This window comes from Bombyx mandarina, chromosome 08 (assembly GCF_030267445.1).
Source record: "Bombyx mandarina strain Sakado chromosome 08, ASM3026744v2".
NCBI lineage: Eukaryota > Metazoa > Arthropoda > Insecta > Lepidoptera > Bombycidae > Bombyx > Bombyx mandarina.
Genome location: NC_143215.1, coordinates 4,660,509 through 4,675,948, shown reverse-complemented (window position 1 = coordinate 4,675,948; position 15,440 = coordinate 4,660,509). Strand labels below are relative to the sequence as shown.

Below are 15,440 nucleotides of genomic sequence, written 5' to 3'. Positions count from 1 at the left end.
ATCCACTCTAAAACTGCAGTAGCTCAATGTAACTCGGAAGAATTGCTTCTAAATCTGGCAGCCCTATGGTAACACGCTCATAAAGCCGCGCTTACATCGATCACGCTAGCAATCTGTTCCTTTACTGGCAACAAATAAATCAAGGACCCATTCCGCTTCACGTTATTTATCCAATACAGCGCTTGTAGGTACGCGATTTACTTATTTTGCTCGTTCGTTACCCAGACTAAATTCAATGATGTTCGTAATTTTTCTATTGTAGTAATTTACATTGCTCGATTTTAGATAATTTTACACTTATTTTATTACGTTTGTTTTTGTATTGTGAGCAACCAGCGTTATGATAGTTAGGATCGGATTTATATCGGGAAACTTTTTAATAATTAAAATGTATTTTCTTTGTATTATACTAGCTTTTTCCCGCGACTTCGTCCGCGTGGAATAGTTACATTGGGATCTTCTCGGGGGATCGCGATTTCGATCCGGTAGTAGATTCATTCGCGAAGCACCTGCCCTTGAGCTGTTAGGTCTCCTTCCCCCTCCTGGCACAGCCTTTACTCGTCCACCTATACTGGTGAAACTGGAAAGGCTTTCGGGCTACCACGTTCCTAAAAAAAAGGCTGCCTACGATTAGGTAGAGAAGAAAAATGTAGCGCATATGGTAAATTCTGCCTATTAGAACAGTGAGCAGTCCCTCCATAAGATCCAAATGGTAGGACATAAATTACACAATTGTAGGGTCAATGAACTCATCCCTCTTACGCCATAAAAAGTATCGGGACGAACTTTTGCATGGATATGAGAATCTCGCTTAAATAGTACAAGTTTCGTCGAAGTATTGTAGTACTTAAAATACTTCGTCTGAAACTACGATTTGGCCATGACCGGTAACCGAATATATCTATAAGTGGTCTTCACCGAGTCAAGAGCACGCAATCTCTTTTACGAGAGTTGTAGAATTCAACTTATGTTACTGGTTTCCCTGCGATGACGTAATATGATTAATGGGACTTATGTTTACTAGCTGAGAAGCCTATATCTGCCGGGAAATTTTGTGTTCCTCTTTGAAAGTTTGAATAATTGTTCTTCCTATTCGTACACTCTTGACAGAGTGGTCGTGGTCATGCATCAGTCGGATCCTGCGACACCGATGCTTTCGCGATGCGACGCCATGTGGCACGATGTTTCGCAGAGTGAGAACAATCATTTATGTTGGAGTGAGTCACAGATTTTATGAGGTCGGTACATGGTGTTGGAGGTCGTCCGCAAGAGCTTTTGCCCTCGACTTTCCGAATGATTGTTGTTAAAGTTCAAACTAAGCTTTCGAATTCATGTTCCAAAGTGAAGAAAAGCATATCTGTAATCACTTAAGATTATATGAGCCGAAAACGTAGATAAATAAAAGAGCAGTTTATAATTAACCATTAATCGCCTTATGATTTTTCAAGTAAATTAAAGTACTTATAAACTAAGTCTTATATATAGTACTTTAATTTATAACTTGAAAAATCATAATAAATAGATAAACCTATACTATACTGCATCCTATATAATTTATTGTCTTGTTCATCAACCCATTTAGCAATCAGTTTACATAAGTGACTTCGCTTAGGTTAATGTGGAATAAAATTATCCCTCGGGAATGGTAATTATCCCTTTTGAAATTTTTGCTATTTCTGTAGGTACCCCCGAAAACGTGTATACAAAATTTCATCATGATCGACTCAGTTTATAATACGTAAGGCGTAGTAAACAAACTTACTTTCGCATTTATAATATTAACTAGCGGCCCGCCCCGGCTTCGCGAGAGTTAATGTAGAATTTTCAGCTTTTGTATACTATAATATAATAATATATGTCTACGTTCCTGTTGAACTACTTTATATATATATTTCTGAAAACTGCATTAAAATACGTGAATAATTTAAAAAATCTGAGCAAATAGACAGCAGAAGCGACTTAATTTTATACTATGTGTTTATATTATATTGAAGTTATACTTCTTTAGGCGCGTTATGAAAAATTGATGAGAGTGAAATTTTACGAGGCGCGAGCACCGTGACACAAAATTAACAGAATGAAGTTGCCCACTAAATCGCTCATTACGAGGGCGGCACTGAAAATTTCGGGAATTAACGAAGTGACACAACATTACTATTTAAAAATGTATTTATTGCTTTTCGAAGTATTCTCCGCGTAATTTGACACATTTTTCCATACGATGGAACCAATCATTGAAGCAACCATTCCATTCGGAAGTTGGGATCTCCAAAATGGCCGTTTTGTAAGCGTCCACAGATTCTTCAGGTGATGAAAATCTCTGTCCACGCAATTTATTCTTTATTTTAGGGAAAGTATAGAAATCATTAGGGCTTAGGTCGGGGCTGTACGGCGGATGGTCTAATAATTCTATGTTTTCTTGCTCTAAAAACTCTTTTGTTCTGTGCGCGGTGTGAGAACTCGCATTGTCGTGATGGAGGATGATGCGGCGGTTGCAGTTCTCTTTACGGAGTTAAGAAACGACCTGTGGCAAACAAATGCTAGCATACCATTCTGAATTAACCGTTCTTTGTCCCTCAAGAGGAATAGTCGTAACACGGCCGGTTTTGGAGACAAACGTGGCCACCATTTTTTTTGCAACACTCCGTGAACGAACAATTTTTGTTGGCTTTAACTCATTTTCGAACAAACTCGTGACTGGTTTTTTGTTTCGGGTTCGTACGCGTATATCCAGGATTCGTCACCTGATACAATGTTGTATACAGCATTTGAGGATCCTGCGTAGAATCTTTCGAGAGTTCTGACGCACCAAGTAACGCGAGCCGCTTTTTGCTCTTCACAGAGCGAATGCGGTATCAATGGTAAAACAACTTTTTTACACCTAATTGTTCATGCAAGATTATTTGTATTTGACTCATGCCAATGTCTAAAGTTGCCTGAATTTCGCGGTATGTCACATGTCGATCTTCCTCAATCAGCTTACGCACAGCATCAACGTTTTCTTAGGTGACTGCAGTTTTTGGACGACCTTGACGGGGATCATCACTGAGCTTGACACGTCCACGTTGAAACTCAGCAAACCAGCGATAAATTGTGGTTTTGGATGGGGCTTCATCACCAAATGCAGAAATCATCCGGTCAACACACTGTTTTTGTGTTAAACCACTTCAAAAGTCATAATAAATCATCGCTCTTGAATTTTATCGAGTCAATTCCATTTTCTCGACGACTAAACAAGTTTGACAAAACCTCGTGACAAAACCGAGAATCTTTTTTTAAATAAATAAATGGTATTCGATTTTTAAAACCAAAGAGTTTTCAATTAAAAAGATTTTAATATGACAGGAACAGTGGAAATATTCCATTCCCGATACTTTTAGTGCAGCCTAGTATAATACAACCGACGTAACTTGGCGAGTCTGAATATAGCCGCAGGTGAACTTTCCGAACCGTACCGAGAATTACCGAATTTATACGATGTCAAGAAAAGGGATGTCCAATATGCATGTTTGAGGTTGTTGTTTAATCGATTTTTTTTCCAATGGATTAAATTTTAAATAAAAAACAAAAGAAATAAATTTAATAAAAATAAAGTATAACTTCTTACGCGCTTACATAAGTACACGCACCCTTTTTTTATATAATTTTATAATACGGATTAATGTAAAATTCTATATTGACGAGATCACATTATATGTACGTACACTTTCACATTGGCTTTTATCGCTGTCTTTTCTAAAAGCATTTTCAAAAACACGCTATGAATATTAACATACTTAATTCTGTCAAAGATACGTGAGCGCAATATCTACCGGTAGGAAGGTTTTGGAGTACACTCAATAACCTGGTGAGCAATTACTCTATGGTATTCAAAGAAAATGCAGCCGAGTGAAAATTTCCATTTCAACATGCACCGGTCCATAACGGAAATATTTAGTGCTTAATGCATTTAAATACGAACTGGGGAAGAAGAAATTTAATGGAAATCCGCTCGATAGAAACCAACTCGTTTTATTTGAATTAATGACAGTAGATTAGTAATCACTTAATCTATTGCTGTTTTTTAAGCTATTGCATAGCTTTTATCGCGGACTTTGAGCGCGGCCACCGAATCAAGAAATTCCGTAACAAAAATAAAACCTAACACCACCCACTCCACCTACCATGTAGCTCGCGTTCAACACATGCACACGTTGCGCTTGTGTAGTGTTTGTGAATAAGCGCGCCGCGTGACGTCGCACTGCATGCGCATCATAAAAAACTCTGCCCATCTCTCTCTCTCTCTCGCGCGGTCTAGCTTATGAGTGTGAAGGGGACAGTTAATGTTTTGCTTTTGTTAATGTTTATAAATATAGCGTGGTCTTATTTTATTATTGTTTTAATATTAAATTATTATTGTCTAATTATAATACCATAAGTTGATAAAAAATGCTATGCAATAGCTTTACCGAGCCAGTCCCCGATTGCCCCACGTGTTTTTTTATTTAGTATTTAATACCGGCTTATTTTTATTATGATAGTTTTAAAACAAAAACATTTAGGTGAACGGTCGCTCATAACATGAGCAATCGTAGTGCGTACTAAGTATTTATTCCGTGATGCTCGAAACAATTGATATTAAAAGGAATACACAGTGCATTATATAGCTATTCATTATTAATTCAGTCACTAAACGAGTCTCTGGGTAATTAAGACTCTTAAGTGACTTTAGGTTTATGATTTATATAACTTTAGGATTTACGTCAAGTGCAGAGCGCTCGAACAAAAGCTACGTTATCGTAGCCAAGCTTTTACCGACACCTTGTTATGTTAAGCGAATTTTTCTTTCGGGATTCTGTAATAATTTTCTTTGTGACATCCTCGTAAAATAGTTTTACATTTAAAACTGCATTTATGATTTCATCTTGCGTTTATTTTTACAATTTTATTATTTTTGCGATTTCCTATACCATACTTTAAAATTTGAGTCGCGTGGACGAAGTTTTATTTGTTTCTAGATCCAGCGAAAATGAAAGAGAACACTTTATAGTTTACTAGCAACCCGCCCTCGTTTTGCTTCGGAAACTGTAATTTATTATTGATTCCTCCACTATTTAATGGATGTTATTATACATATAAAGCTTCCTCTTCAATCACTTTATCTATTAAAAAAAACTGCTTAAAGATTTAACCATACATAGGGACAGATAGATATAGGGACAGAGAAAGCGACTTTGTTTTATACTATGTAGTGATTATATCAATAATACAAAAATTGAAGTAGGAGTTTATGTAACGCGCTCATTATACCAAACCATTATCGCTGCTTTTGATACCAAGCGTCCTCAAATTTGAGACAAGGCAAATACTGTTGAAGCGATAATCTCATAACCAATATAGTGAGATATTACATCGCCTAGCTAACATTGAAAACTCAATTTTATTGCAATTGCAGAAGGACTCTTCAAATCAGAACGCGTGCATTTTTCGCGGAAAAAAATCCGGATAAAATGGCCGTATTTACCCGGGTAAGCTGGTGATACCGTACCGTTCCGTGCCATCTATTTTACGTTCCCATTGTTTCTTAGCGTAAACGAATAAGAGCAAATCAGAAAAATAATGTCGAAAATCGGTATTTCAGTTTAGTTAGAGTTTAAATACCGGGTAATACGAAATTCGTGGCAATACAAAACAAATTCAGCGCCGCAATTATTATTGTTATGCCTCGTCAATGGAACTCCGAAAACGGTTCCAATGTTTTGTGGCGTTCTCTTTTGAGAAAACTTTTTAATTTGGAAGGCTTTCATTAGGACATCAGTCTATATAGGTATATACACTACACGACTAATTCCTCGTTATCGAAATTCTTTTTGCCCATCTATCCTAGTAACCTCGAGGAGTTATCCTAGCTTTAGCAGACGTGTAGGACAGTTCATGAGGCTTAGCCTGGCGACTGGAACACTAGCAAGATCAGTGTTTCGCTGAATTTACCACCGGATCGGAATCGCGACCCACTGAAAAGTTCCGAAAGAAATTCTATACATAAATCCAGCTAATGCTGGAAAAACTACATAAAAAAATTTGCAGGTTCCTATTCAAGAAAATGTATGGATACTATCCGTTCTTGTATCCATCACTTTATGTGACTGGTATGGTCGGATTAGATACTCTTGAGCTCAGACGGAAGATGACTCTTATGGTGCATTATTATCAGCTATTGCATAACAAAATTGATAACTCCACTGCACTGGAATCAGTGTCGTTATATGTGCCTGATGGCTACATGCGCGGATGTATGTGTGGAGGGGTGCGTCGCCAGCGGCAGCTTCTTAGTACTACGCACGTGCGTACGCAGCACACCGCTAACTCCCCGACGCATCGTGCTGTCTCGCTACTCAATGGCTTGCTAGCCTATGCTCCGGAAATGGATATATTCCATGATGGTTTGCAGCGATTTATTGTTGTTGTCAGGAATTACTTAAGCTAATTATTAATACCTTACAAATGTTTTGGTTTATACTGTTAATTTGTAAGTAGACTAATTAAATAAATAAATAAATAAATAATATGAAATAATAATATGAAAATAAATAAATCATGACGAACCCCTGGTCGTATTCGACAGGTGAAGTCTTCGTTAATTAAAGAATATTAAAATTTGAAAATAATGATAATGCCTTGGACTGTAACAAATATTAACTTCTACCTAGTGATTTAACATCACAAAATAAGATGAGGCATTCCCACTTTTATGGAATACGTTAAAGATTAAGAAAATCGAATCAATTTTAATACTTTGGGGATCTTTGATCCACTAAACTGTCATTTGAGTTTAAGTAGTTTTTTCAAAACAATGCAAATGTGAACCAATTTAATAAGTACATTTAATACTCTAAACCTATTCATATTATAAATCTAAAAGTTCCAAGTGCATGTTTATTACAAAAATCGCGCAAAACCACAGAATTTGGACGAAGTTTCACACAAAATGACGACTGGATACTTACTTACTTAGGATACTTTTTAACAAATGGTAAATAGCATAAGCCAGTCAATTTCGGGTATGTCCGTTTAGTCCGTTAGAATAATAAAATCTTATGTGTTATCCACGATGTTAATGTGCATGACTCCCGATAACCACTTAACATCTGTTAGGCCGTGAACTTGTTCACCTGTCTGTGCACTGAAAAATTAATAATACTAAAGACTTAAAATACTATAATATACCACATTACAATATACTATAAAAGATAATCTATTCGAAGTTGAACTAAATATTTCACATAAAACAATTCACTATCTCTGAAATAATCATCTGTGGCCCGTCGCGTCGCTCCAGATTCTTAATTGCATGCGCTCACTTCAAGTTAATTATTTCCTCAATTTTCGGTGAAATTTTATTTGAAAGTGGATACTTCTCTATGTGCAACTCTAAAATATCATAGTCAGCTAATTAGAGCTGAACTTTAGGTAGTTAGATTTATTGAAATTTGAAAATTGTACTGGTGGTAGGACCTCTTGTGAGTCCGCGCGGGTAGGTACCACCGCCCTGCCTGTTTCTGCCGTGAAGCAGTAATGCGTTTCACTTTGAAGGGTGGGGCAGCCCTTATAACTATACTTGAGATATTTATGCGTAAAATCTCTTCTTAACGTCTGACTCCTTTCTATTGAATTTAACCTACAATTTTTATTAGGAGCCAATAAGACTAAGACCACTTGAACTAGTGACATTTGCTGCATTGAATCTTAATGCAGTTGCATTTGCACTGCTATTGGATCTCTCTGGGGCTTTCAATATATTAAGAGACATTAGCCTTGCGTGCGATTCAGGTTGCGACAGTTCAGGTTCTGACCACAAAATATAAGTTTAAGTTTTAAATAAATCAATTTCAACCAATTGACTTTTTGGGAGTCATTAAATTTTAATCATTTCGTAAAATAGAACTTATTTCTAATCTTGAAGATAAACAGACCAATTCAGAGTATATTATTGAACTAGCTTTTGCCCGTGACTTCGTCCGCGTGGAATAGTTACTTTGGCATAACGCTAAATTTTACGTAGAGAGTGACAATATTTTTGAATAATAGAATGTTAAGGAGCTATTTAAGGTACCAAAATCACGCTTTTCAATCGACTTCAAAAGAGGATGTTATCAATTCGACCATAATTTTTTATCTTTGTATGTTCACCGATTTCTTTATTCTATCTGAAACTGAAAGAAATTCTCAAATCGGACCAGTAGTTCCTGAGATTAGCGCGTTCAAACAAACAAACTCTTCAGCTTTATAATATTATTAGTATAGATATTTATTTTATTTTATTTAATATTATTAGTATAGATATTTATTTAATTTTATTTAATATTATTAGTATAGATATTTATTTTACTGGTGGTAGGACCTCTTGTGAGTCCGCACGGGTAGGTACCACCGCCCCGCCTATTTCTGCCGTGAAGCAGTAATGCGTTTCGGTTTGAAGGGTGGGGCAGCCGTTGTGACTATACTGAAATCTTAGAACTATATCTCAAGGTGTGTGGCGCATTTACGTTGTAGATGTCTATGGGCTCCAGTAACCACTTAACACCAGGTGGGCTGTGAGCTGGTCCACACATCTAAGCAATAAAAATATATATATATATATAAAGGGAATATTGAAACAACAAAAAAATTTAGGCCCAACTAATGATTAAAAATTCAACTGAAAACAACCCTACGTATAATCGAGAGCTCTCCGGCAACGTTTAATTAACTAACCGAAAGACTTGTTTAATTTCATTATTACGTGCCCTCTACGAAGTTGTAAATAATCTCCAGTCATGCGATTAGGTTGCATATAATGACTCTATTATCATAATTTCACACAAAATAAATGGACAACATTCGTGTTACGGGCTCACAAATAACCCTGGAATTCCTGTCGGATTTAATAGGAGACATGATTTGTGTGCTGCTGTTTTTTAAACGACAGTACTTTGATCATGTTTGATCATGTTCGAATCCCAGGCGGGTACCAATTTTTCTAATGAAATACGTACTCAACAAATGTTCACGATTGACTTACACTGTGAAGGAATAACATCGTGTAACAAAAATCAAACTCGCAAAATAATAATTTGCGTAATTACTGGTGGTATGACCTCTTGGGGGTCCACGCGGATAGGTACCACCACTCTACCTATTTCTGCCGTGAAGCAGTAATGCGTTTCAGTTTGAAGGGTGGGGCAGCCCTTGTAACTATACTGAGACCTTATATCTCAAGGTGGGTGGCGCATTTACGCTGTAGATGTCTACGGGCTCCAGTAACCAGAACGCCAGGCGCCCACCTGGTGTGAGCTCTAGCAGTCATTAGCTTTGTTTGGACAAAAAAACAAAACGTTTTCGGCCAATACATTTTAGAGGCACAACTGTGACAAAAGCATCAATGCTACCCTTTCGTAATTAATAGGTACACAAATTCTATTTCTGTGAACGTATTATTCTATTTTCTATATATACAAACCGTCTCAACGAAATTTAGCCTCTGAGAAATACATCGCGAAACAAACAATATCATGACAATATCGCTCCGTCAAAAATAATAAGACTACAAATATTATTTCTCGGTAATTCTATAACTCTCGAACACTAATGTACAGGTATATTCAAAGGATCCAACATCGGCGTGTTTGTTAATTGAAAGATGCTCAAAGAGCTACCTTACTTCCTTTGATTTTCACCAGTTGTGAAGCTGATACGTGCAGCCGAATTTAGTACGTAAACTGTTAACTTTAAAGATGAAATTAGATTTGTTTAGTATAATTGGTTTACGGGGATGAGTTTTCCCGCCAGCGCTGTGAGGAGAATCTTGAATAAGTACCAATAAGTTGATTAATGGTGCCCTTATGTATTGCGTGAGTGTCTACATGTGGTTCATTTACACGTGCTTCCGTCAACATCATACGCTTTAGACGAGCTGTACTTCTCGACGTAATTGCTTCTAATGTATTATAAATCTTTATGTGATCATTCTTACAACAAGGTTTCCGTAAATCATTCTGAAGTCCGAGGTTAAGGTTAAGGCTTCAGGAAAGAAAAAAAAAGGATGTGTGGTGTCGTGGGACACCAGATAGGAACGAAGTTCCTTATTATAAAAATTTTAATTTTAAGTTCTATTCGAGGCATAAAGAAAATAATTATTCGGGCACACATTTTTTATTATGATTTTTTATAGATAAAAATAAATAAAAAACGATTTTACAAAGTTATCAACTTTATTTTATTCACGATGATTTATAAAATACACATAAGAACAAAGAGTAAAGCTTATGAATAAAACTGGAGGTTTCGCAACAACCCACGGTCATTCGGTAACGTGCGAACTTATTGTGGTACACTTCATTCACGGTTGTTTGCATAAGAGTTAGTGTATTGCGCAAACGAACGCTCTGAGATCGTAGCCAATGAATGACAAAAAAATATGTTATTTTTTGTACGTTATTACAAAGTTAAGTCGTACACTGTGTGCATTACCATTAAAAGTCTTACGTTACGGACGTTTTGTCCCGGTTAGGGTACCCCTCCGCATCGCCCCATAAGGAACTTTGTTACAAAAAACTACACCCGAATCCGCGATCCTTTTTTCACTTTTTGATGACGATATTTGTGATTAGCCTATCAGTATAAGCATTGATCCATGGTTTGTAGTTAAAATCACCATGGAATCTATAAGAACCAAGATCGCATTTATACCCGAATCAATCCTGTGAAAAGCTGTGACCTTTCAAAGGGGGAGGGGGGTTCGTCCCGACTCTCCTCTCTTTTGTGATTAAGGAACACCCGCATTCTCCAAAGAGTTATGGTTGGATTTGGAATTTAAAATCAAACATACGCTGGCCGCAGGGCGTGAGCGAAAAAAACAGTTATTAATATTAACTTAAAAGTAAATGTTCATATTTTGAAATACGTAGGAAATCATTTTTTTTAGGTACCTATCCCCCAAAGGGGGATTCCCCACTTTATACGTATGAAGAAACCGTTGCTTGTACTGTAGGTACAGCTTTTTATTTAGTGCCTTGTGAGGTATTAAAACAAATGGCCTACAGACATCTACAACGTAAATGCCGCCACCCACCTTGAGATATAAGTTCTAAGGACTCAGTATAGTTACAACGGCTGCCCCACCCTTCACGCCGAAACGCATTACTGCTTCACGGCAGAAATAGGCAGGGTGGTGGTACCTACCCGTATGGACTCACAAGAGGTCCTACTACCAGTAATGCTGCATATAGTATACAACATAAAAATATTAAGCCGCGCGATAAGTTAAAAATATACAATCTCCATGTGGTCTGTACACTTTTTTTTTCATAAGAACGAGCCTAGCGTGCGGTTTCCTACGGAAGTGTGACCGACTTTCATACAATGTACCCATCCTGCGCCTGGAATCATAGGACCCACATCGTGCGAGCTACGAAAGTCCCGCTATTGAAATCTCTGGTAATTACACCGAAAAGATAAGCTGACTGATTCTGTAATTTGGATTTTTTTTATAAATATCCTTTAAAATGAAAATTCTATACTTTACGAATTCTTTCTTTAGTACTGACTAGCTGACCCGGTAGACTTCGTAGTGCCTCAATCGATAAAGAAAAGATCTAAACTTTTGTATAAAATAAACTTAAAACAAACAAAAGGAATCCGTCCGACGGGGGACGCATCAAAGAAAAAACAAAACTGTTATTTTTATTTAATTCCGAGCATTTTCATATTTATCCACCTTTTAAACCTTCTCTGGACTTCCACAAATAATTTAAGACCAAAAATTAGTCAAATCGGTCCAGCAGTTTTCGAGTTTTAGCGAGACTAACGAACATCAATTCTTTTATTTATATATACATATATAGATAATACCTGTATTATTACGAACTGACTTCGTTGCAAATTCCCGTTTAAAAATTATGAACTTACTAAAATCACACATTTTTGTGCTTTTTTTTTTCCACTGGAGAAAATCGCCGGATCCCCACCCGCGCGGCAGGTGGGGTATGTGGGAGTTGAACCTCACTAAAAACTCCTGCCGCTCACAACCGGCGCTCTACCTCGGACCGGGCCGGAGCCCAGTCGGGGCTATTGAAACGGCGGGACAGGGTTGACGCAGAGCACATTACATCCATCCCACCGTCCCACGGACGCCGGACCGGTGGCCGCCAGCGACACGACCACCAGTTCCCTCGTTCAGCGGGCCGAGAGCCCGCTTTGATGGCGCCGCGTTACACCTTCCCCCAGAGCGGTCGGGGGAACGCGGTCTACCATCACCCGGCTTCCTATTGCGGGTGAGCGTGCAAAGCACGCCACCCCACGTCTGGGTCTCTCCCCGCACAAAACGGGTGGGACCCCTAGCTCTTAGGGGGCCAGGTCACGGATACGACCCCGGTCCCGACCCCCTGCTCGGCGGCGCACAGTGGGTCGATTCTATGATTTTAGTGACTTAGGGACCAACTTTGTTTTTTTATAAAAAAATTTATGTAGATAGATAGAGCTCGTTAATCTCAATAATAATTGTTTTGGGCAAAAATTACAAAAACTTTATAGTTTGGTCAGAAAAATGTGTTTTATGTTTATTTTGTATGGAGAGGTTACATTAAATTAAATTCCCGCTAAGTACCGCGAGGTCCCGCTTTGAAACTTTATTTTCCTTATACCTTGTCTAGTCTACTATCATTTGATGCTATGAACATGTGCATAAAGTTGCAACTCTGCCAAAAAAATGGATCGAAAAAAATTAATAAATACATAGAATAAAAACCTTTATGTTTTTTTTCGTAAGTGCTTTTAAGTTAAATTTGATATGGATTAGTAAGTAAAAGCACGTAATAATACCCATAATTACATAATACCTAACAACAATACATTTAGTAGGTCTCTAATTATGCAATCCCTCTAAATATTATATATTTTGTTTCACCTTTCGATCTTTGGGTCAGAAGACGAAAGAAGATTGTGTAAAATATCTCATTAGTCGACGTTCTACTTCTCATTCTTGAATAACAACTCTCTGTATATTTCCGAAAATCTTTATTGCGAGCTTCCGCTGCCTCTTCCGAGAGTTTACCTATACGAATGGCACCAAAGTTCTTCATTATTGTCTATCACTGCCATGTGCCAACAATTTATGGATACTGGAAGGCATATATAATACCAGGGATATAAATTAACATACAATTCTGCAGTATATCTAAAAAATTCGGAAAAATTGGAAACGCGCTCTCCAGATGCAACAGAGTGAAGAATCACATGAAACCTCTCTATTAAATCTTTACGTATTCCTGTTATGCGGGCTGTTTCTTCTGCATCCCTGAAAAATCTTCTGGCAGTATTGCCATCATTGGTTGTTCCTACTCCTTGCTTGACAACATCTATAAGTAAACCGCATTCCTTTTTAAGCGCTTGCTGTATAGCACTTTTTCTGGTTGTTATTTTTTCTTTGTCATCGCCCCTTGCAACTCCATTTCTTGAAGTCCAAACGATAAGACGAAAACAAAAAAAGTGTCATTTAAAAAATTATCTGACAGGAAACTACATACGATGAAAAAATTGTGAAGTAATAAAATTATATTTACCGATATGAAGTAAGCACTCCATGCATCTTATCCAGGCATGTAAAGATGGCATTCCATACTGGAATATTTCTTCATTATTTTCTCTTTGATAAGCAAGTCACTCCAACAAACTCTGACGGTTTTGCTTTGCAAATATCACAGACAGCAGAAAATGTTTCTGACAAATATGAGGTTATTTTGCCGTCTATCATCATCATGTGCAATTGATGCTTAACTTCAACTAGTTTGATTTTTGATGGCTGAAGTCTTTCTATTTCTTCTGTTAAGCTAGCTTTTATAATTGTCACTGCTGACTGCGTTTCTTTTGTAAATTTAAACATTATTGGACGGCAATAAAAAGTTGATGAGGGTAGGTCGTTTTCCTAAACAATTGTTCCATCAAATTTCTGAAGCCTTATAGGAACTAGACTAACCATGAAAATAGATGAATCATCAAACTCTGTTTCAGTTTTTTGTTTATAATTACTTTGACCTGGGGCTCTATCAAAGCCTATTTGCTTATAAGCAGTAGCTCTCTTGTAGAGTCCAAATCCGAAGTAATCACATCTAAAAGCCTATATAGCGCCAGGTTTAGTAATGCTTGCATTTTAATAGCAGCTCCTTCTTCAGTAATAATTACCTCGTCTTTCCCTGGATAACATTTGGTCTTTTCTTGCTTAATTTTATATTAAGAAGGGTATAAATCAGACCCATTTTCACTTGCTGCTTCTCTTAGGTTTATATACTGCCACTTAATTTAAGTGAAACTAATATTGCCTTATAGGGAGAATATGTACTACTTTTTACTTTACTTGTAATTAAATACTCCTTAACTTTTTCTAGATCTTCGGGGTGATTTCACAAGTGGTTCATTATTTCTCCTACATCTTCATTTCTAGTGTTTCTCAAACTAGCAATTGTAGTAGCTTTCATTTCATCCGGGGATAACGAAAGCGATTGGTAAATTTGTTCAATGCGTCTTCGTTTTTGCCTGGATCCCAATTCTTCAAAAGGTTTTCGAGGTGCAAAAATAGATGTCGAGGCTTCTGTAGTACATTTGAGGGTGGTACATTTTCAACATTTTCAGTATTAGAAATCTCGAGCCTTTCATGTGCAGTGTTGATCAGCTTCAGGTATCATTCCTTCGGGCCAGTTTATTGCACCTTCTAACCAATCAAATTTTTTTCTTATAAACTGTGCTAACATGCGACTACTTCGTTTCCATATTGTACTTACATTTGAACAAAATTGCGTACAGAATTTTTGGAGCTCAACATTTTTCTCTTCGGTCACGTTTATTTGATTTTGTAGGAATTGAAAGAGTTTTTTATTATCAGACAGCGACTGTAGTTGCTCTCTTAAAATCATAAATAATTCTAAATTGTTAACAAAATTATCAATTATAACGGAAACAGCAAGATCACAACGACAATCACGAGATGTTAGTAGTAGTACGAATAAACGAACACTAGTTAGTATATAATAAACATGGTCACTTTATACTTCCAGAGACAAACAAATGTTTACTATATTTTCTACTACCCAGTAATGGCTGCTTAACTAATTATCCTCATTAAATAATGTTAACTATCCTAATAATTAGAGAGATTGCTTAATTAGAGACCTACTAAATGTATTGTTGTTAGGTATTATGTAATTATGGGTATCATTACGTGCTTTTACATACTAATCCATATCAAATTTAACTTAAAAGCACTTACGAAAAAAAATATAAAGGTTTTTATTCTATGTATTTATTGATTTTTTTCGATCCATTTATTTGGCAGAGTTGCAACTTTATGCACATGTTCATAGCATCAAATGATAGTAGACTAGACAAGGTATAAGGAAAATAAAGTTTCAAAGCGGGACCTCGCGGTACTT

At 36.9% G+C, this 15,440-nt stretch overlaps 1 protein-coding gene and 1 long non-coding RNA gene across 3 annotated transcripts in view; both read right to left on the bottom strand.

Moving 5' to 3' along the window:
* Positions 1 to 15,440, bottom strand: part of LOC149502462 (potassium channel subfamily K member 18) — a 204,570-nt gene that overhangs the window by 159,817 nt on the left and 29,313 nt on the right. The window lies entirely within an intron of this gene.
* LOC149502463 (uncharacterized) lies at positions 13,018 to 14,722 on the bottom strand. The gene is made up of 2 exons (XR_016323386.1): positions 13,578 to 14,722; positions 13,018 to 13,468 (listed from the first exon to the last, which is right to left on the bottom strand). It is a non-coding gene; the product is annotated as an uncharacterized LOC149502463 (long non-coding RNA).